This window comes from Rhineura floridana, chromosome 1 (assembly GCF_030035675.1).
Source record: "Rhineura floridana isolate rRhiFlo1 chromosome 1, rRhiFlo1.hap2, whole genome shotgun sequence".
NCBI classification, from domain to species: Eukaryota; Metazoa; Chordata; class Lepidosauria; order Squamata; family Rhineuridae; genus Rhineura; species Rhineura floridana.
This window is the reverse complement of record NC_084480.1, coordinates 144,874,978-144,902,048: the sequence shown is the minus strand read 5'-3', so window position 1 is coordinate 144,902,048 and position 27,071 is coordinate 144,874,978. Positions and strand designations below refer to the sequence as shown.

Here is a 27,071-nt window from a genome sequence, read left to right as displayed (position 1 = left end):
GCTGGCGCCATCTTGTCTTCCCCAGGCAGCAAAATGTCTTGGACTGTCCTGTGGCTTCTGGCCCTAGCTGACAGGGAACAAATTGATACGCCTCCGCTCTTGCTCTCTCTCTGTGTAGCACAAGGCAGAAAGGGAATTACTTTCACTTGCTTTCCAGAACAGTAGCTGTGTTGGTCTGTTTGACGGTATTAAAAAATAAACATCCTCTGTATGCCTATTCGGGAGTGACCCAGTCAAACCCAGTGGGGCTGGCTTGTGAGGAGACCTGCATAGGACGGGGAATTCTAATCTGAGATAGCCATGGTGAAAATTGAAGCAATGCAGTTTTTACTTTGGATAAATTAATCTAGTAACACTTTTGTCTCTGGCCCTGGCCAACATCAGCTTTGGCTCTGCCGGCCGCTGGTATGTAGCCTGACAGATTACCCCTGATGGAATGCAGTCTTCAAAAGGAAAAAAAAAGATTGTTTTAGGCAACTGAATCAAGAAATTTGCCAAGTCACTTTGGATACGTTCAACCAAGTGTCTTAAAAGTGTATGTGTATGGCTTTGGTTGCAATGTTTGCTTACATTGGTTTGCATTATAATTGAAAACATGTATGTTGGCTAGAAGACACATTTAATTTTAAGAGGCTTTCCCCAACATTCTCTTAACAACGTTCACACTTGTTGCGTTTCATTCTGTGTAATGTATAGACAAGACTAGGAGTGATGGCTTGCCTGAAAGTGATAATTCCTTGTTGATGTTTAATCTTAAAACACTGAAACTCGCCACTAGTTCTAAAGCACCTTGTGTTAAACCATTTATCTTCTTAAATTTAAGTTACTACATTATTTTTCAATTATGTAATAGAGATATACTCCAGAAAGGAATAAGAAAGGCAGGTAAAGCAAAGAATAGCACTGGAGGTTATGGTTGGCTTTGGGCCTATGAGGCTTTTGTGCTTAAAAATAGGTGTTCACCTATATCCTGAGTATGGCTAATGTGCAATAAATCATGACTGAAGGAGCTAACACCCTAAGGCAATTCCACCCAGTAGGCAGCTAATTCCCTGATCAGATTTCTCCCAGGTGACTCACCTAACAAAGCGCATCAGGGAGCTGAAGGGCTAATTAGCAACAGCTATTCTCTAAGGCAGATGTGGGGAACCGTTGGCCCGCCAAATGTTGTTGAACTACAGTGCCCATCATCCTTGGCCATTCGCCATTCTTGCTAGGACTGATGGGAGTTGTAGTTCAGCAACATCTGGAGGGCCAAAGGTTCCTCACACCTGCTCTACGGAAAAAGTCTTTAGAGCTGGCTTCCCCAAAGTGGTCCCCATGGGTGTCCAGGTGCCCACAAGGAATTCACCAGGCTCCCCCTTCAGTGCCAGATTTTATGTATAAGCTTGAGGAAGCAGTCTTTCGGTTTCTCTTTGCTAGAAGCCCACATTATCTACGGAACTCCTCCCCCCATGACCAGTTGGGGGAGAGAGACTCCAGCAGCATTCTCATTTGACACCAGAAGACACTGAGGCAGGACAGAAGAGGAAGAGACAAAGGGAGAGGTGGCTTTGCCCATGCCTGGGTGGAGAAGGGGATATGAATCACATCCACACCATACATTTAAAGCAGTATCATTCCACTTGAGTCATGGCTTCTCCCAAAGAATCCTGGGAAGTGTAGTTTTTCAAGGGTACTAAGAGCAGCTCCCCTCACAGAGATTCAGTTCCTAGAGTGGTTTAACAATCCCCATTTCCAGGGAACTCCTGGAAAAGAAAATATGGTGCATATGTGTTTTGGTGACAGGAGAGAAGGAACATCCATGTGGGTTTGGGGACAATCCTGGGAGAGAGAAAGAAAAGCTCTCTTCACATGTTACATCATCATCATCATTTAGATTCATTGCTCGCCTTTCATCGTGAAGTCCCAGGGTGGGTTCCAAGAACACAAGTAATACTATTTAAAACAAAATAAGAAGAACAGGTATGCAACAAAAACCATGGCTTGATCAACCATCAAAATGTATATTGCAAAGATACATTTTAAGCTGTTGAAGGCCAGGTAAAGAGGTATGTTTTCTGCATATAATGAAAGCTGAGTAAAGACAGCATTAGACACACCTCTATAGGGAGAGAGTTCCACAGTTTGGGGGCTTCCCCCAAACCTCCGTGGTTAGTAAAACTGCCAAGAGGGTCACCTCTGCTGATCTTAACACCAGGGAAGGTCTGTAGCGATCAGGAGGGGAGAGGGGCTGAAACCTCCAAGCAGGAGACTTGGAATTCATCTGGCTGTTTTCTTACTCCCAGGGAGACCAGCATAAGGCAATGGGAATCCTGTACCCCATGCTCTAGGTCAGTGGTTCCCAAACTCCCCCCCCCCCAATGGACCACTTGAAAATTACAGATAATCTAGGTTGACTAGTTAATGGTTTTTCTGCCTGTTGTAGCAATTGTACTGGGCTGTGCTAGATGTGGTATGATTTTTAATTGTATTTTTATTGCTTTTTTATTTTTTACATTGCATTTTATTGTATTACAATTTGTATCCCATAGAATTCAAATTGCAATACAATAACATACAATATAAGAAGTAAAAGAAGCAATATAATTAAAAATCAAAATGAATATTTAATGCAGACATGCCGTGGACCTCCTGAATGAAGCTTGAGGACCACTGGTGGTCCACAGAGCACAATCTGGGAAACCCTGCCCTAGGTGACAGAGAGAAAGAAATATGACACCCTTTGCTAATGGGCTACCCTACAAGACTGCCGCTTGAGCCAGGGAGAGGGTGTTACCTTCCCGTTACAGCCATTTCTTCCCCCCCCTGCTCCTTCCAGGATCGTTAACAGCAGTCTGGTATGCAAATATTTAGCAGGTTGAAGCTTTTCCAGGAATGGAGATGGGAAATGCTCCCTTGCTGAATTCCTGTGTCAGATTCCTGCAGAAGGTGCCGCAGCAAGTGGCAGCTCTAGTCTTAACCTCTCCCTGCCTGAGGCCAGAATTTAAGGTGAACAGAGATAGCTGGCCAATTATACATGCATTTTGTTCGACTGCTTCTGAAGACTGCCTGGAAGCTGTAGTTAGTATGAAGCACAGCTGCTAACCTGCTAAGGGCCAAACGAGATGTGATGCTGTATCCATCATTGTTCAGTTGTATGTGCGTGTTTAAAAAAAAGTTAATAGCAGGTACGAAAGGCTCTAATTTTCATTGGGACCATGGCAGTGGGGGAAAGGCTTAATCCCCTCCTTGCATGTTGCATTCCTGATAACAATCAGGTCTCTCCTCCCCCCTATTAACTTTTTAGTTTTTTAAAAAGGTATGCAACGATAAGCAACTGTTGGCCCTAACTCAGATCAGGTGTTTGGAATCATATCTCACCAAAAGGAGCTTCTGTCCCAGGGCTAATAGAAACGTGGAGTGCAGGTGGGGTTGCTGGAACCACGGTTTGTAGAGTTCACCACCACTTAGAAACATAGAATAGTAGAGCTAGAAGGAGCCTATAAGTCTATTGAGTCCAATTCCCTGTTCAATGCAGGAATCCAAATTAAAGCATACCTGACAGGTGGCCTTCAAGCTGCCTCTTGAATGCCTCTCATGTTGGAGAGCCCACCAACTTCCATCGTTGTACCGCTCTAACAGTTAGGAAGCTTTTCCTGATGTTCATCCAAAATCTGTTTTCCTGTAACTTGAGTCCATTATTCTGTGTCCTGCACTTTGGGATGATTGAGAAGAGATCCTGGCCCTCCTGTGTTTTGAGATGCTCATCAAAAAAATCCCACCTCCACCAGCTCCTGCTGTTCAAACTAACAACTGCAAGTGACAAGTTTAGTATGATGTCTAGTTTGGCCCTAACTGTTGGTATCACCTCTCGCCTGTGAAACAGCTGCATTGACTGCTGGTCTGTTTCTGGGCACAATTCAAAGTGCCAGCGCTTACTTTGTGCAGGTTGAGAGCCCTTTAGTTGTAGGAATACCTATTCCCACATCAACTGTCTACTTGCTGTCTTTGGAGGCCTTTCTCCAGGCGCCTCTACAGTTCAAGGTGAAGTATGCAATGAACAGGAAGACGGCCTTCTCAGTTGTGACACTTTGTTGTGGAACATCCCAGGGAGGCTCACCTGGCACCTGTTCTAATGCCTTTGTTTGTGCGAAGCAAAGACCTTCTTCTTTTTCAAATCTTTACTTGGGAGGAGGATGGTTTTACCCTGGATAATTGAATACTGAATGGCGGTATACATATTTTGTTAAATTAAAACAAATAATATTACATCTCAGTTTATTACACTGTTTAATTGTGTGCAATCTATTCACATTATTTTGATTCAGCTGGGAAATGGGAAATTTCCTTTTTTTTTGTTTACATATATCTCATCTTTCCTCCAAGGAGGTCAAGGCAATAGACATGATTCCCCCCCTTTTATCCTCACATCAGTGCTGTGAGGTAGGTTAGGCTGAGAAATTGTGACTGGCCCAAGGTCACCCAGTGAGTTTCATAGCTGAGTGGGGTTTGAACCCTGTCTCCCAGGTCCTAGTCTACCACTATGCCACACTTCTGCTCCCTACTCCAAGACTGTATAGAGTTGTCAGTTCTATTTCCCACTCTTCAGTCAGTACTCTGACAGCCTTTAGGAATAGTACATCATTATTCTTGGCTTTGGAAAGTATCTACCTAATGGATCAGACCTCCAGATAGTCAGGCTTGGGGGATTGTACTACAACTTTCAGAGAAGACAATTCTGTCCCTCTCGCAAGTGAAGCTATACTTCCATCAGTCAGAGAAATATCATCAGATATGTACTACTGAAAGAAGCAAAACCTTCAGATGTTTTCAAACAAAGGCATCTGTAATTAATCCTTAATTTAAGAGGACAATAACTATTTGTTGAAAACAGCTGAAGAAGTTCCTAAGACTTCTTACAAAATTTATGACAGTGATTTCTAGATTTTGTGCAAGCCCTACATAGCTTGACAGATAGATGCCTGATTTATAAAACATTAGCAGTAGAAAGGAGTGAGATAGTACTACCAGCAATGAGGCTATGATATGATCAGGACAGAGCAGAGAATTTAAACACAAGAGCGGAATAACATGTGGTAAATAGATAAGATTTGGCTTCAACTTCTCTTGACCATCAATAGTAGTTTGAAACTTCCAGAATCCTGGAATATTGTATTAGAGCTGGGGAGATTTATTTTCTTTTATTAATTTCCTTTATTTATGTATCATCATCCTTGTACGAGTTTAGGATGATGAACACACAATGTGACTGTAGTGAAATGTGTCTTTAGGCTAGATGCGCAGCAAAGAAAGAGCTAACTTTCTCTAGAGGGTATTGCACACTCTAGGGGGAGCTAGACTGATTTAGTTACTGGAGTTAGTCAGTGTTGTGTGTGCTGGGTGAGGCCTAGCACAGAAGAAACTCAGATGTTTTAACTGTTTAAGAATTATTAAATAAAGAAGCTCTATTTTATCCTCGGTCTCATCCTGATCAATATAACATGGTGTCAGAAGTTAAGAAATCCTCATAGTGTCTCCAGAGTAGCAGAGCTCCTGGGACAACTGAAAAAACCCCCCACAAAGGAAAGCAATAGCAAAGTTTTCCCCACCAGAGGCCTTTAATTTCACCAGGCCTGCAGTATGGGCAGATTGGAAGAGGTTTTCCAGATACCGCATTGCTACAAAACTGAATGAAGAGAAGAAAGAAAGTCAGGTATGCTCCTTGATTTATGCCATGGGCCAGCAAGCAGAGCAGATATTTAAATCATTTGAGTTTGCTGTTGCAGAGGACCAGGATGACTATCTCCTAATCCTGGAGAAATTTGATGAATATTTTGTGCCAAAGAAAAATCGCATTCATGAGAGGGCATGCTTTCACCAGAGACATCAGAAACCAAGGGAATCTGCAGAGATGGCTGCATGAGAAAGCTGATGAATGTGCTTTTGGGGACACCAGGAATGAAATGCTCAGAGACAGGTTGGTAGTGGGAATTTTGGATAAAGACCTGTCCCAGAAGCTGCAGATGGAATCCAATCTCACTTTGGAGAGCACTGCGGAGATGATAAGGAACTCAGAGCTTATAAAAGGCCAGGTCCAAGACCAGGGTGCTTTAAAAGGGCTGCAAGAAATAGCCAAGAAACCCCTGCAGAAATGGAAACCTCAAACTCCAAAATATCAGAAACAAATATGCAGCCAAACATCTAATGCTCAAATAAAAGCCTGTAGATGGACAAGATGTGGGAAAGGGCATATCCAAAGAGCAGTCTGTCCTGCAAAGGCTGCAGAATGCCACAAATGTAAGAAGACAGGTCATTTTGCTGCTGTGTGCCGCACTAGAATGGTGGGTGAAACTGCGGAGCAGCAGAAAAGTCAAGAACAAGTTTTCTGCATCCACTCACACGGGTGGAAAATTCCACAGATCCTTGGGAAGTATCACTACAAATCAGTGGGCTCTCGAAATTTAAAATAGACACTGGTGCAGATGTCAGCATCATTTCTGAGTCTGTTTACAAGTCTTTAACCTGTCTAGTCTCCAGCAAACAACAGCAGTTTTAACTGGTCCTGGAGGACAGAATCTAAATTGCATGGGATACTTCATAGCAAGAACCTGCTATATAGACAATGACTATGACTTTAAGGTGTATGTGATCTGTGCAAAGACTAATAACTTCCTAAGCCGAGATGTTGCAACTATGATGGGGTTGGTGCAACGTTTAGATGAGCTTTCCACAGAAATTCCTGACACAGTTGGAACTTTGAAGATACCACCAGTACAGATAAGGCTCAAAGAAGGGGCTGTACGTTATGCTATTCACACTGCCAGAACAATATCAGTCCCACTGCTACCCAAAATAATGGCAGAACATGATGAAAGATTAGCCAAAGTCTTAGCAACAGTAAAGGCAGCAGGGTTAAGACTCAACAACAGCAAATGCATCTTATGCCAGAAAGACCTTACATATCTTGGACACTGCATAAATGAGCACGGTGTGAGTCCAGATCCTAATAAAGTAGAAGCCATTTCCACAATCAAACCAAATCAAATCACAGGACTGAAAAGATTTTTGGGCATGGTACATTATTTAGGATGCTTCCTGCCAAATTTGGCAGAGAAACTACACCCATTAAATACACTTTTGAAAGCAGAGAGCACGTGGTGCTGGGGTCCAAGCCAAGAAAAGGCCTTCTCAACAGTGAAAAAACTCTTAACAGAGGCTCCAGTATTTGCTTACTATGAAGTTAACCGGCAGACTGTAGTGAGTGCTGATGCCAGCAGTTATGGCCTGGGAGGAGTACTACTCCAAACTCATGATGGAGAGTTGAAACCAGTGGCCTATTGCTTAAGAACGCTAACAGAAGCTGAGACCCGATACACTCAGATAGAAAAGGAATGTCTAGCTGCTGTTTGGGCTTGTGAAAAATTCTCAAAATATCTCTATGGGCTAGAATCATTTATACTCTGTACAGACCATAAACCCTTGGTAACACTGATAAATTGCAAAGACCTGGATCAAGTACCAATATGATGTCAGTGACTCCTTTTATGCATGAAGAGGTACAATCCTCAAGCAGAATACAGACAAGGCTAGACTCTTGTTGTAGCAGACACACTGTCAAGAAATCCACTGGAAACTCCAGAGCCTGAAACAACTCAGTTAGTTGAGGAAATCAAAGTCTATGTAAATCTTCTACAAGCTTCTAAACCAGTATCTACCACACTCCTTCAATGCATTCAAGCAGCTACCAGCACTGACCCATACCTTTCAACAATGCTGAAATTTGTCAGAACTGGTTGGCCATTGTACATGTCTGAAGTGACAACTAACATTAACTCTTTCTTTGCAGAAAAGGGAAGTCTTATAGAGTTGGACGGAACAGTCCTATTTGGTGATAGAATTGTCATTCCTGCTACAATGCCACAGGAAATGTTGGGAAAACTCCATGAAGGTCATCAAGGAATCACTAAGTTCAGAGAACGTGCAAGAATGACTGTTTGGTGGCCACAAATAGAACAAGACCTCAAGGCAATAATAACAAACTGAGTTTTGCCAGACAAATAAACCTTCACAACGGAAGGAACCACTCATTACCACTCCATTGCCAGATAGACCATGGAAGAGAGTGGGAGCAGACATCTGTGAGTTGCAAGGACAAAAGTACTTAGACGCAATAGACTATTTCTCCGGATACATAGAGACTGAATACATGCCTGATTCAACAAGCTCTACTGTTATCAGTTGTCTGAAGAATATCTTTGCCAGATGGGGAAGACCAAATGAACTAGTAACAGATAATGGACCACAATTTGCAGGGAAAGAGTTTACTTTGTTCTCAAAGAAATATGACTTTTGTCACATTACAGCCAGTCCCCATTACCCATAAGCCAATGGGGAAGCAGAGAGAGCAGTACAAACAGCAATGCGAATCTTATGTCGGGATCCCTTCCTAGCACTGCTAAGCTACAGAGCAACACCTATCAACACAACAAAGTGCAGTCCTGCACAACTGATAATGGGAAGATAATTAAGAACACCAATTCCAATCTTAGAAGCAAATTTGTATCCTAAGTGGCCTGATTTGGGAAAAGTCCGTGTCACAGACAACATGGCTAAAAGAAACTACAAATATTACTACAACAGACGTTATGGAGTGAAGACACTTCCAAAATTACAACCTGGTTCACAAGTGAGACTGAAACTGGATGACCAGAAAGTATGGTATGAACCAGCAACAGTCCAGAGCCAAACTCAAACTCCAAGATCTTATGTTGTCACTATCAACAATGGAACATTCCGAAGGAACAGGAGACATCTACAGTTGGTTCCGAAACCACAACTAATTTCAAAACAAAGTGAGAATTCCAAAGTACCAGAAGAGCAGAATTTATTGCCAGAACAATCTCAAAAGACTGAGAACAAAGAACTGACAGATCCTTGTGAGCAAGCATCACCTGCCAAAGGCAGCCTATCTCTTCAGAGTCTGAAGAGAATGACATTCAGAGGAAGAGTAATTCGAATACCAGAACATTATAGAGACTAAATTTTATTCTACACAATGTTTGCTGATAAAATACACACACACACACACACACAAAATAAGTTAGAACTCAAAAAAGGGAAATGTGTCTTTAGGTTAGATGCACAGCAAAGAAAGACTTAACTTTCTTTAGAGGGTATTACACACCCTAGGGGGAGCTAGACTGATTTAGTTACTGGAGTTAGTCAGTGTTGTGTGTGCTGGGTTGAGGCCTAGCACAGAACAAGCTCAGATTTTTTTTGTTTAAGAATTATTAAATAAAGAAACTCTTATTTTATCCTCGGTCTCATTGTGATCAATATAACAGTGGCAAGACATTATCAATTCAATCAATGATTCAAACACATAATATATATACATATATTTTAAAAAAATTGTTTGTTACTTTCCATAATACAATACTTAAACTATAGGAATCTTTGTATTATAAGCAAAAGCTTCCTTGTAGTTTTTAAAAAAGCAATTGTTTTAGTAATTTTGAAAAAAATTAAAATAGTGTTCTATAAACTGTACCTTTCAAATCTATTTTTAAACAAATAATTGGAAGCAGTGCACTGTTCCTGGAAATACTGCAATACCAGGTTCATGCGTGAAGCAGACAGAACAAGCTCTCATCCAAGCTTCTGTCTTCAAAATTTAATTTAATATGCAGTTCTTGCACGGAGAACATATCAGATATTAAACCGATAAGAGCACGTAGTACACTTGATCTTAGTCCTAAGGCGGAGAAGCGATAGCCATCTGTTTCGGAAACACCTAAGGCAATCTGCCTAAAGGAATAAGATTGACGAGGAGCAAATTGATGCTATGAAAATCTCCTGAACGTATATCACAATCAGCACCATTTGCATTTCTACAGAATATACTCCAATAATGTTCCTGTTCCCATAGTCCAGACAAACAACTTCCTCATGAACAGATTACTCTCAGAATTTATGGGTTATCGTCACCTTGAACATTTGTCCACTGTCTGTATAATTCTTTCAACACCCATTGGAGATATATTTGCATAAACTCTACTCATTTTCCCAGTGTGCCTTGTGGCTTTGACTTTGAGCACTTCGCGAATACAGAGGTTTTCCACGTCTATGAACCTCGCTGCATGCTGCTTGGTGTCATGAACTGCTCCGCAAGAATCTGCCCGAGAGAAGCAAAAGGGTTGAGATTATTATCAGGTGAGGGGAAAACGAGTCTCTGAAAAGATAATTAGAGCCTTGAAAGAATCAGTGACAGATTTACTTTACTGAGCACTACATTGGTCAGAGGCTTTTGTGTGTCCATTTATTTAAAACCATGTGTACCCCCACACCATTAATAGTACATAGGGAAACATATATGCATAAAATATGTATATAAAATTTTACAAACACGTATAACATGCAAAGCAATGGCAAGAAAACACCTACAATCAGCAATAGAGAGGAAATGTTAAGCAGTGGGGCTGTAACTTTAAGAACTTGTGCCTGAACTTGGTTGTCTTTCCTCCTTCCCCTTCCTTTCCTCATGTGTGGTATATAATTTGAGTTGGCAGGTGACGACAAGAGGGAAGTTATTTTCTGTGATAGGTCCTTAATAATGGAATGCCCTCTCCATAGAGGCTTGCCTAGTGTCTATGACGCCTCATAGCATTTTTGGCAACAGGTATTTTCTGAGGCTTTTCAGCCTTATACAGTATATAATTCTTAAATATAATTTATAATTCTTAGAGCTGCAGTTATTTATTTATTTAAAATATTTCTGTCTCGCCTTTCTACCCTATAATAGGGCACTCAGGGCTGCTTGCACAAATAAAATCAAACGTACATAATAAAATTGTAAACAGTAAAATTACAAAAACATTAAAATAAATTAAAATGCATAAAATACTACACATACACACACACATATACATATACGGGGTGGTACTAAAGGGGACTACAAGGGTAAAATGTAATGTAAAGGCATAAAATCAGTGTCAGGCTCTACCTTCAGTCAGAGGCATCACTAGGCGGGTGCGGGAGGTGCGGACTGCACCTGGGTGACACCATGAGAGGGGTGACACCCAGAGCCGCCCGGGGGCTCCCATCTGGCTGGCGCAGAACCCAGGAGTGCGTGAAACCCACGCAAAGGCGCCTGGAGCCCAGACTGGAGAGGAAGCGAGGGACGTGTGAAGGGGAAGCGGTCCCAGGAGGAGGAGGAGATCTGTCAGGAGGAGGCTGCGCCCCTGGCAGACGGCTGCCCGCCGGCTCCCGCAGCACCCTGACGTGGCGGGCCAAAGGCAGGCTCCAGGTGAGTGGACGGGCGAGCCCCTCCCCGCGGTGGGCTGGGGCTGGGCGGGGCTCAGGGGAATGTCCTTGCCAGCCTGCCGCCAGCTCAGAGCCACCGATCGGGGCATCCTGGCAGACAGTCGGTGCGGCTGTCAGGCCTCACACTGGGTGACACCAACCTTAGTGACGCCACTGCCTTCAGTCCTTCCCAAAGGCTCTCCAGAACAAGATCATTTTCAGAAGTCTCCGGAAAACCAACAGGGAGGGAGCAGAGCGGACTTCTTGGGTAGGGTTTTCCAAAGCTTGGGGGCCAGAGCTGAAAAAGTTCTCTCTTGCGTGCCTGTCAGTCTAACATCTTTTATTCCAAGCACGCAGAGGAGACCAGAGGTAGATGATCTTAAGTCCCGGGCAGGTACATATGGGCATAAGCGGTCCCTCAGGTATATTGGTCCAAAGCAGTTTAGGGCTTTAAAGGTCAGAACCAGCACTTTGAATTGGGCTCAGAAACTAATTGGGAGCCAGTGGAGTCGATAAAGCACAGGGGTGATATGCTCCCTGCGCTGTGCTCCAGTTGACATTCTGGCTGCTGCATTTTGAACCAACTGACAATTTCCGAATCGTTTTCAAAGGCAGCTCCACATAGAGCGTGTTACAGTAATCAAGTCTCTATGTCACCAATGCATGTGTCATTGTGGCCAAGTCAGCTGCCTCCAGGAAAGGACACAGCTGGTAGACCAGTTTGAGTTGGCCAAAAGCACTCCTGGCTACCGCAGCCACCTGATAGTCTAGCAGCAGGGCAGGATCCAGTAGGACTCCCAAACTGTGGACCTGCTCCTTCAAGGGGAGTGCAACCCCATCCAGAATAGGTTGCAACCCCATCCCTGGTGCAGTTTTTCCCTTGACCAGCAGTACTTCCATCTTGTCCGGATTAATTTTCAGTTTGTTAGCCCACATCCAGCCCTTCACAGCGTCCAAGCACTGGTTTAGGATGAACACTCGCTCCCTGCAATCAAGTGGTAGGAAGAGATAGAGCTGAGCGTCATCAGCATATTGATGACATTGTGCTGCAAATCTCCTGATGATCTCTCCCAGCTGTTTCATATAAATGTTAAAGAGCATCAGAGACAGAATAGAACCTTGCGGTGCCCCATAGGCCAACAGCCAGGGGGTCGAACAGTAGTCTCCCAGCACCACTTTCTGGGTCCTGTCCGTCAAGTAGGACCAAAGCCACCATAAAACAGTGCCTCCCAATCTCATCCCAGCTAGACGGCCCAGAAGGATACCATGGTTGATTGTATTGAAGGACGCCAAGAGGTCTAGCAGCACCAACAGGGATGCACTCCCCCTGTCTGGTGCAGGTCATCAAGCAGGGCAACCAAGGCAGGCTCTGTCCCATGACCAGGCCTAAAGCCTGATTGAAAAGGGTCTAGATCAGCCTTTCCCAACCAGTGTGCCTCCAGATGTTGTTGGACCACAACTCCCATCAGCCTCAGCCAGCATTGCTAATGGTCAGGAAGATGGGAGTTGTGGTCCAACAACATCTGGAGGCACACTGGTTGGGAAAGGCTGGTCTAGATAGTCCAATTCATCCAGGAAAACTTGGAGCTGAGCAGCTACTACCCTCTCAATCACCTTGCCCAGAAAGGGGAGATTAGAGACTGGGTGGAAGTTAAGATCTGCAAGGTCTAATGAAGGCTTTTTAAACAAAGGTCTTATCACAGCCTCCTTCAACAATGTTGGCATAGAACCTTCCCTTAGGGAGGTGTTAATCAGATATGCCCCCTCTGGCAGATATGATTAACCAGGATGGGTAAGGGTCAAGGGAACAAGTTGTGGCCCTCGGTTCTCCCAGAATCCTGTCCACATCCTCAGGCTTTACAAGCTGAAAAGTATCCATAGAAAAATGACCAGAGGAAGCTTCAGGGACATCTGGCACAACTGTCGTTAATGAAGAGTCAAAGTCAGTCCAAATGCGAGCAATTTCATCTGCAAAGTGCCTCGCAAACATGTCACAGTGAGTGACTGAGGGCTCAGAGTCTAATGTAGGGCCAGAGCCCAAAAGACCTCGGACCACCGGGAAAAGCATTGCCAGACAACACTGAGCAGATGCAATGGTGGCAGAGTAGTGCACTTTCTTCACTGCCATCACTTCCACATGATAGGCTCGAAAATGAGCTCTAGCCTGTGTTCGATCGGAAGCAGACTGAGTTTTTCTCCAGCGTCACTCTAGCCATTGTCCCCGCCGTTTCATCAGGTCCAAGGTTTGAGTAAACCAAGGTGTATTATGGGCCTTCCTTGGTGGGAGAGGGCGCTTTGGAGCAACAGTATCCACCGCCCGGGTCACCTCCATATTCCAGAGATTGACCAGGGCTTCGGCAGTATCACCAACCATCCTGGGAATATCCCCCAGAGCATTCAGGAAACCCTCTGGATCCATGAGTCTCCGGGGACGGACCATCTTAATCAGCCCTTCACCGCTGCGAAGGTTACCGGGGGCACAAAGTCTAAATCTTGTCAGGTGGTGATCTGTCCTTGACAATGGAGTCACTAAGAATGCCTTCACCCTCAGATCACCTTCTTCCTGTCCCGAACAGAACACAAGATCAAGTGTGTGTCCTGCCACATGCGTTGGTCCAGATGATATTAGAGACAGCCCCATGGTTGTCATGGCAGCCATGAAGTCCTGAGCTGGTCCTGTGAGTCTAACCTTAGCATGTCGGTTGAAGTCACCCAGGACCATCAACCTGGGGAACTGCAACACCAACCTCGAGACCAGCTCCACCAGCTCAGGGAGGGAGACTGTTGGGTAGAGGGGTGGATGTTACACCAACAGAATCCCCACTCTGTCTCCCTGACCCAATGCCAGGCACACACACTCAAAACTGAAGGTGTTAGGGACAGCTTACCTGACAGGGGAGATAGATTCCCTGCAGACAATTGCGACCCCACCTCCCCATCCCCTGGATCTAGGCTGCTGGAGTGCCACAAAACCTGGTGGGCAGAGCTGGGAGAGACCTACTCCGCCTTGGTCATTTAGCCAGGTTTCGGTAATACAAGCAAGGTCAGCGCATTCATCCAGGATTAAGTCCTGAATTAAAGTGGTTTTATTAGTCACTGACCTTGCATTCATCAGCAGGACAGTAAGATCAAAGGAGTTTCCAGCATAGCTACCAGTGTCCCGAGGATTGGAAGGGGGACCAGAAGGGATGCAAGCACGAAGATGTCTTTTATCCCTTTCCCTGTAACAGCCAGTCTGCCTCCCACCACTATTACATCCCCTGTCCAGTATTACCTCAATGGCAGGCCCCCGACTACTCCTACCCTGGCCCATGTTAAAAGAAGCCTGACACTGGGGGGGGGGGAGCCTTGCCTAGAGGTGGCTCTTATGAAGGGGAGCTCTCTTCCCCACCCTCTGGCAGTTGTCTTCTCCCTTGTTAGTCCCAACTGGCTTCAGCTGGCACCCAGGCCTTGCAGCGGGTAGCAGTTGACACCTGAGGAAGCCTGCAGATGGAGTTTTGCAGGAGGCCACAGCAGCAAGGTGTAGGTCCTGCTGCGTTTCTCTCACCTTCTTCCAAAGTTATTCTTTGTGGCTGGTTTTATTCTGTTAGGTTTTATTTTTATATTGGGGTGTGTGTGTTTTTTTGTATCTTGCTTGTCAACCACCCAGAAAACATTTGGGTGGACATTTGGGGGGCTGCAAGAAGGAGCCCCTTGAGGTCTGCATGCTGCTAACATGCAGGCTAGTAGCTGCCTTTGGTCCTTTTCATTCATTCTTCGCATGGAATCAACCCTGCTTATTCATACTGCTGTTTCCCCATACCTATACATTTTGTAAACAAATCAGATAAAAAAAAACCCCACACAAATCACCTCAGAGGTTTAATGAGCCACTGTTCCAGCCTGCCACAAGTCTGCAGGTAAGGTTTCCAAGGGGAAAGAGAAGGAAGTGTATCTGTTCGAGCTAATACTGCCAACACCCAGCCTATCCTGAAACTAGGTGTGAGATATTAATCATCGCTGACAATTGCAACCACAAAACTATTAACCACAAAAAACAATCTAGTAGTGCATTTGGTTGAATCTGTGAAACAACCACATCCACCATTACTTACCGTACGGTGCCACAAGAGACACAGACATCCACCAGGACGTAGTATTGGTGCTGGTGAGTTGTGCTATCCCTGGATAAAATCAGGAGGGTCCCTGAGCTTGGCTGTGGCAGAGACTCACACCTGGCCTCTTGCCTGCCTGCCTCTCCTGTGCTGTGCTCCTGCTTCGCCCCTTTGTAGACTATAGGCAAAACCACACCAAGGCAGCAAGAGCTGCTCATCTACTGTAGTGTGCACTAGACTGTGCTTTATATTTGTAGCGGAGTTGTGGCAGGACACCACTGATTTACTGCTGCAGCTGTGCTAGAGGATTACCGAGCATCTCACGCTAGAGAGACTCCTGTCGGCCCCTAAGCAGCCGAGTGCCTTGAGGTCACTTGGCTCTGGTGTCCAGGTATATTAGTAGAATCTGGGAGGAAGGGTGGGATATAAATTTAATAAATAAAAGAAAATAATAATAACTAGAATCGGTAGTGCAGTGGCAAATTCAGAAGTGCAGAGTCCCTCATAATAGTCATAGCCAAACCTCCTCCTGAGATTATACAACTTTCTAAGATTATAGGATAATCTGCCCAGGCTTGAATATTGCTGTCTGCTTCTCTGTCACTGTCACCATTTGACTGTCCTTTTTCACTGTCAGAGGAATCGCTTAAATTACTGAATTCAGTGTCTGCATGTTTATTTCTTGCTACTACCAAACTGCTTGATGATGTAGATGGGATGCTATCATCTGGATTCACTGTTCCCCCCCCCTGCATTCTCCACAGCTTGGCTTTTTGAAGTAGGAACTAATAGGAACTTGTTTCACTCCCATTGGTTTCAATCATCAGGAAACAGCAAGGATGCAAATTAGAAGACTCTTCTCAGTGGCTAACTCCCCTTTCATGCTGATTGGCTTGTAGGACGCTGGAGACATAGGGACCCTGCTGGGACCTGACTCCCAAAAAAGTAAGAGGTCTGAGACTCCCCGAGACCCAGGACAACTACACCCCTGAGTAGAATCATAGAGTTGGAAGAGGCCTTGTGGGCCATCTGTAGTCCACCCCTCCTGACTGATGCAAGAATTCTAGAGCTAGAGCATCTCCAACAGATGTGACAACCCTTTGGGCATTTGAAGAGTGCTATCATATCCCCTCTTACTCTTCTCCATGTTGCGCTGTGTGTAGTTGTGTTGCTTAATTTCATTTAAAAGCAGCACCACAGCAGCAGAGTAACAGCAGATGTTGAAATGCGAGTGTGCCAGCATGTGCATGTGTTTGCCTAAGAAAGCAGGCTTTTACCCTGCATCAGCATCACTGAGACTGGAGACTTAGTAAAATAAGAAAAGCTACTTTATTTAGAGAAATACATAGTAGATAGAAAAGGTATACCTAGTTCTAACTAACTAAGTTGGAGGCATAACACCCAGGTGTAGGAGTCAGTCCCATGCTCAGAGAGAGCAGAGACAAAGGGATGTCTCCTCTCTCCCGGACAGCCAGAGAACAAAGGAGTGGAAAGGGCGGAAGGAGGAGGGGCAGGTAAGCTTCCCTAAAGACATCACAGTCTAGCGACAGAAGGAAGTCAGTCAGAGCATCACAGGTAAAAAGGTAAACAAAGCCTATCCATCTGGAGGACCCTAGCCCTATCTTCCTTCTGGAGCTTAAACAAAAGAACAAAACAGGAGTTGCTCTTGCCCCACTTCCAACACTCCAGGCTAAACATACCCACTTACTTCAACCTGGAAGGACCATAGCTCAATGGGAGAGCACATGCTTTACATGCAGAAGGTCCTAGGCCTCAATCCCAGGCATCTCCACACACGGCAAGGAAAAAATCCTGTCTGAAACCCTGGAGACCACTGCCAGTAGAGCATACAAGAGGGGTAGGGAAACTTTCTGGCCCGGTGGACCAGATCTTTATCTCTCCCCACCCTGCATGCCAACTTTTGACAGGTGGGTGAAGTCACCCCCTGCCAATCTTCTGATGTCATGATGATGTCAGGTGACTGATAGGTGGGCAGTCCTGCCTGCCTATCCAGGTTGACCCACAGGGTGGAAATGAAGCAGCACCTTGCAGGATTGAACTCTCCACTGACCCGCTGCTGAGTGGGGGCTTCAGTCCTGCACTCTGCAGGGGTCTGTTTTGCCAGCATGGTAAAGGTGAAGCAACAACAAGCAGGATTGAACTCTCTGCTCACCAGCTTGACATCACCCAGTGACATAAGCTGATTGACAAGTGGGAGTGCTTTGGAGGAAAAGGGCTTGCGGGCCAAATTGGACCCCCTGGTGGGGCACGATTGGCCCATGGGCTGGAGGTTCCCCAGACTTAGTATAAAATACTATGTTAGATGGACCAATGAGCAGACATGGTCTAGAGCAGCATCTTATGTGCTTGTGTAACTTTTCCTCATAGGACTTGCTTTTTAAACTGCTGACCATCTCTGATATCCTTTTCTGTATCCATTCTAATTTGTCTACATCCTTCACTCAAAACTGGAGACAGTACTCCAGATGAGGTTTGACAAGTGCAGAACAAAGTGGAATTACTTCTTGTCATTTGGAAATTATGGTCCCATTAATGCAGCCTTAAATTGCATTAGCTTTCTTTTTTTTGCAGCTCCTTCACACTGCTGACTCATGTTTAACTTGTGATTGATGACAATTCCAAAATCCTTTTCACATGTACTACTGCCAGGCCAGGTATCCTCCTAGCATACTGTATAGCTGTGCATTTGATTATTATTTGCCTAAATAAAGAACTTGGCATTTGCCTGTTTCATTTCATTAGTTTCAGCCCAGTTTCCAATTTGATCAAGATCATTTTGAATTTTATTCCTGTTTGCTAAGATCTTAGCTACCTCTCCCAATTTTGTGCCATCTGCAAATCTGATAAGGATTCCCTTCACCCTTCCACCTAAGTCAAGGCTGAAGAACCTCAGGCCCAGGAGCCAAAGGTGGCCCCTCAGCCCTCTCTGTCAGGCCCTCAGGACTCCCCTTATGTCACCCCCCCAAGCCACACCCCTGACTGGCCCTGCTTGGCAGCCTTCTTGAGTGTTTTTGCCTGGCTGGAATGTACCTTTGGACTCGGATGATGGGGGCATCCAACCAAACAGTTCCACTAGCACGAGGACTTTTTGCTGTGCAATGGAACATCCCTGCCCTCTCTTCTCCCTATGTGCTCTTCTGTGCCACCTAAATCCGCTCTGGAGGGTTGGGGGAACCTGCCAGAATCAATTTAGGGGTCACACAGGGAGAGGAGAGGGTGGGGAAGTTCCATTACACAACTAAAAATCTTTGCACTGGCTGAACTGTTTCGTGTGCTACCACCCAATGTTAGAGATGTGTTTTGTCAGGTTCTGACTGGAATCCCAGTTGGTAGTAATATGGTGCCCCCATTCCACGGAACCAGTCCAGGAGGATACCATGGTCATTGGTACAAAAAGCTGCAGAGAGATCGAGAAGTAGGAGCAACGTCACATTCCTCCTGCCCTGGTCTTTGTAAAGGTCATCCAGCAGGGCAATTAGGATTGCTTCCTAGGGCTGATGTGGATTGGAGTCCAGCAACATCTGGAGGGCAACAGGTTCTTCACCCCTGACCTAAGTTTCTGAAAAACATATTAAAGAGGACCATAGCTGGGACAGAGCCTTCAGCACCCCACTTGAAACCTCTCTCCAGTTTGATGATGAACCACTGGTGAGCACTCTCTGCACTCTCCAACCAGCTGTGGATCCACCTGAATGGCAGAGTGCCAACATTCAGAGAGGACCCAATTCAGGACCTGACAAAACACCCTCAGAGGATGAATAAAACTTTCTGCTGGAAAACCGTTCTGACAGGGAAGGCCCCCCAGAGGTTCCTCATGTTTTAAGTGTGGGTTGGAAGATCCAGTGCTAATTATAATTCCCAGGTGCAGTTCTGTGCTAGAAATGAAAGCAGATTGTGCTGGAGTTGGATGCAGGTAGCTTTGTCCTCCTGGACAATTATTCATGGGCAAAGTATCCTTTTATGCTCGAAAAGACCATTCATGAGGGATAGCGTCAAATGGCTTATCTATTATACATTTTATCTACTATACTGTCTATTGTAGAGACCTACATTCCTTCAATTGTCATCTCTGCTTTCCAAGGAACCCTGGGAATTATGATTCTGTGAGGTGAGCGTAGAGTAACCAATAGAAAATCCCCAGCATCCTGAGCATACTATGAATTCCCAGGATCCTTGGGGGAAAACATATATTGGCGTGTAGTGTTAATCTGCCCATAGCGTTCAATGGTGTGAGAGGAAGAAGCAAGGAAATAAGGTGCTATCAATTACGTTTGCAAGAAATGTAGAGAGCAAATAGTGTAGCAAAGATGTTGTATTGTAAGTCTTGTGAATGCAGGCTGTCTCTGTGGTTTCGTATCTTAATAATAATAAAAATACCTAGAACATAACAAACTACATACAGATGTTTCGGCTTGAGAGGCAGGAAATGAATATTTAGAGATTAATGTGCTGGCTCTTAATACTGTCCTTTTGTGCGCAATGCATAATAATAATAAATAATAAATTTAATTTCTGTGTCACCTATCTGGCCAATGGCCACTCTAGGCGACGTACAACAGTTAAAACATAATATGATAAAATACAATACAATGATAGAATATAAAAACAATATAAGAACAATACAGCAGCAGACAATAATATTAAAACAGGGTAGGAGGCATTCCAATCTTAGTAATTAACCCTCCCCGGAAATCCCGAAGGCCTGTTGAAAGAGCCAGGTCTTTAAGGCTGTACGAAATGTATTTAGGGAAGAGGCATGCCGGAGATCTTGTGGGAGGGAGTTCCAGAGGGTGGGGGCTGCCACTGAGAATGCCCTCTCTCTAGTACCAGCATAGATCAATGGAGTCAGGTAATGGATTGGAAATTAGAATGAAAGACCCTTTAATTGCACAGACAGAATTGTGGAGGGACTGAATTGATGCATCATAACCAGACCAAACCATTTCATGTTTTCTTAATTGTAGTGATAGCACTGTAGACTCTTGTATAGAGTTGCTACCTTTTGCCCGAGCATATTTGGATAGTCCAGGTAAAATCTTAAGGGTAGCACACACATCTAGGATAGCCTGTGTGGCATAGTGGACAGCAAACTAGACTTGCACTATTGAGACCGGGGTTGAAATCCCCCCAGAGCCATGAAGGCAAAACATACGGCACAGAAAACATAGGCACACCCCATAGCCCATGGAAATGCTACCCAAACCTATCAATCTGGAACTATCCATATCACTGGATGCTGACATGGAGGGGGCTAATGAACTCATAACAAACTGAGGTAACCCTGCCCCCCCAGCAGTGCACATACCCCTGCACAACACACAGCATGCAAAAAGATGTCACAGTGCCCTAAATCCATCAATACCAGTGGCAGAGCCAGCAATAATCCAGCATTGCCAGTCCCCAGGCATGCTAAAGGCAGGGGATGACAAGAACTTTTTAAGCTCTCTCTCACACACATGGATGGAAGGAGAGCCTACACAACACAGAATGCATCCACATGGCTCCTTGGACAGAAAGCCTGCAGAGAGCACATGCAGCTCTCCAGGGACAAGGATTCAAGAGACCCAGGATACCATGGTCATTGGTACAAAAAGCTGCAGAGAGATCAAGAAGTAGGAGCAACGTCACACTCCTCCTGCCCTGCTCTTTGTAAAGGTCATCCAGCAGGGCAATTAGGATTGCTTCCCAGGGAGGGAAAATCAACTTTGCCAAGCATCCAAAGGGAAGAACCAGTATACTGCAAGAAGGGAAGTCACTGACACACGCTGACAGCAGCTACCTTGAATGACTCACTGTATAAGTCACAGGTTTGAGAATCAGGAGATTGGCGTTTGAGCCCCAGCAGAGTGGGGTGTGTGTGCCCCACTTGCCTTTGGTATGCCTAACACAGTCTTCTCAGGGGCAGAAGAGAGGGAACTACCATGACTTGAACCCAGACTGCAAGGTCCACAGAGCAGTTCCCTACCACTCAGCCAGAGCAGCAGGCAGGAATCAGACACATTATGGCTTGTCTCCCCACCAGACATCAGGTGTGGTAGGAGGAGCCCTAGCTAGGTGAAACAGTTTATACTTTACATACAGGGCATCCCAGATGCACCCCATACTAGGAAAGGACAGCCAGACATCCCTGAGCGTGTCAGGAATACCACATTGCTGGCCTGGCTTCTGCATGGGTCAACCACCTCCTCCTCCTCCTAGCAACCCATGTGACCAGTTCTCCCCCACCCCGCTATTTTTCTGGATAGACTATCCCTGCTGGGTAGCATCGCAGCAGATCTCATATCCCCTCTCCGCTCCCCCCCACCAACAGACTGCCTTATTCACCCTGGCAGCAGCACCCGTCTTGTGTCTGTGCCCTGAGAGGCCTGCCCTCTTACATTTCAGGGTACCTGAGTGAGCAGACAGTGGAGGGCCCGCTCAAGCTTCCGCCCTGCCTCATCCCTCAGGGCCCTGTCCTGAGACCATCTGAAACCACATCATGCTGGGGGGTGAGTAAGAGATCCCTAATTCCCACTGCCTAGCAACAAAGAAACCATCCAGTGGCAAAATGAAAGTCTTTATTGATAGGATGCAGGAGAGAATAAAAGGGGGGGGAAATGTCTGGGGTTGCCAGCCCATTTGGGCCAGGGGGAGTCTTGTGCCTTGGGCAGTCACTTGACAGACAGTAAAGCAGTAGTGGCTGGTCTGTGAGGGGAAGTGGGGCATTGCCCCGCCAACCCCAGTCTGCCCTCAGCCAGCTCCCACCTGCTGGCTTTCTTACTTACTGCCAGTCCAGGGCATGGCCCTGGGTGTCAGCTTCCTTCTCCTAAGTCTCGGTGCTGCCATTGTAGAACTCAGCAGAGAGGAGATAAGGGCCAATATAGCAATGGTTGGCTCTGCCTGCAATTGGCTCTGGCACCGCCTACTTTGGGCTGCTTGTTTTCTGCCCCACCGGTCCCGATGGGACACCAGCCGCAACTGCAGCAGGGCAACAGGTACAGCGTCCACAGTAGGAACATCTTCACTTGCTGCAGAGTTGTTGTGTATCACGGAGCTTGCAAGAGGGCAGGAGCCTACTTGGAGCGAGTAGGTGAACATCCCCATAGAAGAACTGCCAGAGATATCCTAGTCATGGCTGCTAGTCATGGGGTGGGCCTTCCTTGTGGGCTGCATGGGACAGGTTGCAGGACAGATCGTGTACAAGTACGACAGCAGCCACAGCAAAGAAGGGGAGACACAGAGTCACAAGCAATGGACAGCAGCTGCCAGAAATAGTCCCTGGACTTTGATATATAGTAGGTATTTGCGAGGAGGTGAGAGGGAAGAATGAGGAGGGAAAGAGAAGGATGAGCGGGGCCACCCGAGTGCTCTACCAGGACTCATGCCTCTGCCTCTTGGGAGGGGGAGACTTCCGTAACTGAGAGCTTACATACCTCTTCTTTCCCCTTTGGGCTCTCCTGTGCGAGGTGACTGCTGGTACTGCTCCATGCTTACAGGTTGACCCTGCAAGGCAAAAGTGCTTGTGTGTGTGTGTGTGTGGCTGGCAGTGACGGTGGTTGGAGGGGAGGGCCTGGCCTTTGCTAACTGAGAGTTTACCTGGATGTGGGGGATGAGTGCCTCTTCTGATTGTGGAATCTTTGCTCTCACCTGGAGGAGGCACAGGCTGTTAGAGCAATTCAGACAAGACATGGTATTCACATATAACAAATGGAATGGTGGGAGATATAGGAGGAGGCTGCAGCAGTGATACTCTGTAGGAGTAGCATGTTCATTTTTTAAAAAAAAAAAGATGGTTAAATTAATTGATTTGTGGTTTTGCTGTGTGTGTTCACCATCCTATAAAATGCAGGGCAGTTTATAAATGTAAACAAAGAATAAAAAAATACATAACTAAAATAGGCCGGTGCCATGCATCCTGTCATCTGAGTTGTGGTCTCCTTGTGTGGGGTTTATACACTGGTGATAGTATGCTGTGATTGGGCAGTAAATCATACCATGTTCTATTATCTATTGTGGCAATGTGGGCAGTGTAGTCTTTGACATGCAGGCGACTATTTCACCCCCTCATTCTCATTGATGTCAATGAGATGGGTTTTTTTTGCTGAGGGTCTGGGGCTGGTTTTGAGTTCTATTGTTGAAAAACACATGGTCATTGTCTGGAGGTGTATAGGATATGATGTTAAGTGTGCCACCCTTGCCCCCATTCCCATTTTGGTGGTTCTGCTGCCATATATTCTCTCATAGAGCAGATATGCAGGTGGAGTGTTATCTGGGGAGTTCTGTGGGCTTAGCAGGTCTTCTCCCAAATCTAATGGCCCCTCATATCCAGCTTAATTCAAATATAAGATTTCTCTGTGAATCATCTAAATTGATAGTTTTCCATATGGAATTTATTTTTTAAGAGAAACAACTGCTTCTTTTGGACTGATCTGAGCTCTTAATATATGAACAAACTACACATAAGAATTATGGATGGGTTGCAACCCTAATTCTGGCAACTGGACAGGAAGATGAAATTCTACCAAGCTAGTAAAATTCTGGCCCAATGTAGCAGAAAGTAAAGGCATAGGCAGTGCCAGCAGAGAGGGGAAGCCCATCTCCTACTAAGTAGCTCACCCCCACCTCAAATGGTAGACTCCTGTGCTTACTTGGAAGGAAAGGCACTTTCTTATGCTGCCCCCTTGAAGTACACTTTATATAACAATTTTTAATTTAACATTTATATACCGCTTGAAAACCTCTTTTACAAGCGGTTTACAAGAAACATTGACATTACCAATAAAAACAAAAACTAGTAATTACAACATTAAAAAAAATTAAAACAGAAGAAAACTAAAGAGAGATTAAAACACATCAAGAGGTGTCTGGACAGGCTTGCCTAAAAAGAAATGTTTAAAGCAGGTACCAGAAAGAATATAGCAAAGCCCTGTGCCTGATGTCAATAGGCGGAGGGTTCCAAAGTGTAGGTGCTGCCACACTGAAAGAACAACTTCTTACAAATGTGGAATGAGTATTATGTGACACCTGTAACACTGCCAGTTCCGCAGACTGAAGCGGTCAAATGGGCACACATGGGGTAAGGCAAGGAAACTGGTCCTAAACTGTTAATGGCTTTATGTACCATTAGTAACACCTTGAACCTGGCCCAGTAACAAATTGGAAAACAGTACAGATCTCTGAGCAGAGGTGTTACATGCTGACAGGGTCTCACTCCCATCAGCAATCTGGTTGCAGCATCTGCATTTACTACCGTTTCTGGGCCAAGCGCAAGGGAAGCCCCACACAGAGTATATTGCAGTAATCCAGTCTTGAAGTCACTTTGTGTCTTCTTTACCCTGTACCTTTCGTCTGGTACTGTTACTGAATGCTTGGCAGAGGAGTAACCACCACCCAGATAAGAGAATGAATACAGGTTGCCACTGATGTAAGGCTTCCCCATATGTTGGCAGTGGCATGCAGGGCCACTTCACTATGGTATCTTACCAAGGGTAATGTGTGTTACCAGGAAACATGATCAGGGCTCATCGTGCAGGTCTTTTCCTACCAGAAGGAAATAAGCAATTGGCCTAATTTACATCCAGTTTCCAAATGTTACTGCGCAGTGTGTAGTAGTCACAGAGAAGTGGAAGCCAGAAATGTAGAGGGGGGATGTCAGTGATCCAAATGGCAATTCCTCATGGTGCGGGATCTAACCAACCAGTAAGCCCGTAAGTCTTATATTCAGCACATCTGAGCTCATACCTGTGACCCAACGACCCTGGCGTGTGTAACTTGGTCATCTATCCTTCTACCGTGGGATCTGGAGGTGCACAAGTGTGGTAAAACGTGTGATAGAATGAGTGGAAAAGATGCGGATGTGGTATATGGAAAAATGTGGTATGTACGAGACCCCCTGATAAACCAGTGGGAAGGAGGAAGCCATGACCGGGCTCAGAAGCGGCAACCCGTTGTCATGGGAACGGAAGGCGTGAGCGCGAGGGGTGCGTCGTGGTGGGGCTAAGAGCTCTTTTTAGCACCCTTCGACTCATTCTCACGTGGGCACTGACACTACTATTACTACTACTACCACCACCACTCCTCCACTGCTGTCCCTATCAGACCCCACTCCCTCTCCCTGTTGAATGTGCCTGGCCAGGTCTGAGGGACTTGGCTGCTCAGCAGCACCAGCAGCGTTGGAGGGGAGGGGGGCGGCGCGCTCGGGTCGGCCCAAGCGCGCATGCTCCCGGCTTTCGGCGCCCCCGCTCGGGCGCGCTCGGCTCCGTTCGGCTATTTCCGTCTCTTTGTTGTACTAACTCCCGACCGGAATAATTTTTTCCCCTTCTAACCTTCTTCGGGTTCTGTTTCATATATATCTATATATTTTTAAAAATCCCCCTCCGAAAAAACCGCCCCGGGGGTCCGAGGGGGAGCGGGCTCCCTCCCCCACCACCCCACCCGCGTGGCCGGCGCCGTCCTCGTTGCTGTTGCTGGTTCTTCTTCCTCCTCCTCCTCCTCTTCCTCCTTCTCCCCCCAGCCAGGTCAGTGTCTTCTCTTCTTGTTTGCCTTCCTTCTCTTTCTCCTCCCCGCCTCTCCATTCAGAGCCACCTCGGAGGCCCTGCAAGGGCTGGTTCCCTCCCGCCTTTGGGCCAAAGGTGGTGGTGGGGCGAAGGGTGCTTGTGTGGGAACCCCCCCCCTCCGCCCCGCAATGTCCTGGGTGGCGGTGCCTCCTTGAGGGGAAGGGGCTGTGAGGGGAGGGGGAGGCAGGTGGATGTGCGAGAGGTGCATAGGGCCAAAACCTGCTTCTTTTCTCCACACGCTGCTGGGAGTCGTGTGTGTGAGTGAGGGGGAGGTATTTGCCCAATTTGAGGGCGGTGGGTTTGAAAGGTATGTGTGTCTTAACTTTCTGTGACGGCAGCAAATGCCCTCGAGGGAAAGGGGGGGTGGTCTTCGTGGTTCAGAGTTGGAGACTTTCTCCTCCGTCCCTTGTGTCCCCCCAATAATTTAGCCCCCCCCCAACATTATAGCTATTCGTCGTCTTTTAATTTTTCCCATAGCGATTCAACCTCCCCGCCCGGTCCAGAAGTGTTTAGGTGCCTGGATCTTTCAGAAACCATATACCTCCTGCCCTTACTCTAAAAAGGACTCCTACCTTGCGTTTAAAAGCTACAATTAATTTTGCCTGCTTTCTCACCCCACCTCCCCGCCCCCAAGTTGTGCCAAGGAGTCTCGCTTGTGTGGTGACTAAAGGCTTGTTCACATCGGTGCCTCACTGGTATGATTGGTGCCCATTGCCCATGCAATTTAAACTGTAAGCCTGCCACATGTATTTGATAAGAGTAAAAAAAAGCAGTATTTGTTCATTGGGGAGCGTGGGGGGGGGAAGGAGTTCTACCTCGATACAATTTAAGGTTGCTGCATAGTTGTGAGTCTCTTGTGTTGATTTGCAGAGGTCTTGGCTCAATACCAGCAGCAACTGACTGGAAGCCTGCCCATAGTAGTAGCCTGGGCTTTCAAGGTGTTGGCCTCAGGTGTCTATGTGAATGTACTTGTTTGTAATGAAGTATCATTTTTGAATTTGGTAGATGAGAATGCTTGCTTATTTTGCTATTAAGGAAGTTCACTTGTGGCAATTTAGTCAAATGCTCTTGCATAGTGAATGACTTTTAAGTTTTACTTTGGTCATAGCAAAGAGATCACCAGAAGAGATCACCAGAA

At 45.9% G+C, this 27,071-nt stretch overlaps 1 protein-coding gene and 1 non-coding gene across 5 annotated transcripts in view; one reads left to right on the top strand and one right to left on the bottom strand.

Moving 5' to 3' along the window:
• Positions 1–9,563: 9,563 nt before the first annotated feature.
• LOC133375956 (U2 spliceosomal RNA) lies at positions 9,564–9,754 on the bottom strand. Its single transcript, XR_009760357.1, has one exon. It is a non-coding gene; the product is annotated as a U2 spliceosomal RNA (small nuclear RNA).
• Positions 9,755–25,476: 15,722 nt separating this feature from the next.
• PCGF3 (polycomb group ring finger 3) overlaps positions 25,477–27,071 on the top strand; it is an 86,525-nt gene continuing 84,930 nt past the window's right edge. For 3 of the 4 annotated variants that reach the window (XM_061634921.1, XM_061634910.1, XM_061634890.1), the window contains exon 1: positions 25,477–25,894. The gene's annotated coding sequence lies outside the window, so the exon portion shown is untranslated. Of the gene's footprint in view, positions 25,895–26,217; positions 26,241–27,071 lie in introns of those variants that run through there. The other variant, XM_061634900.1, reaches the window with a different exon arrangement.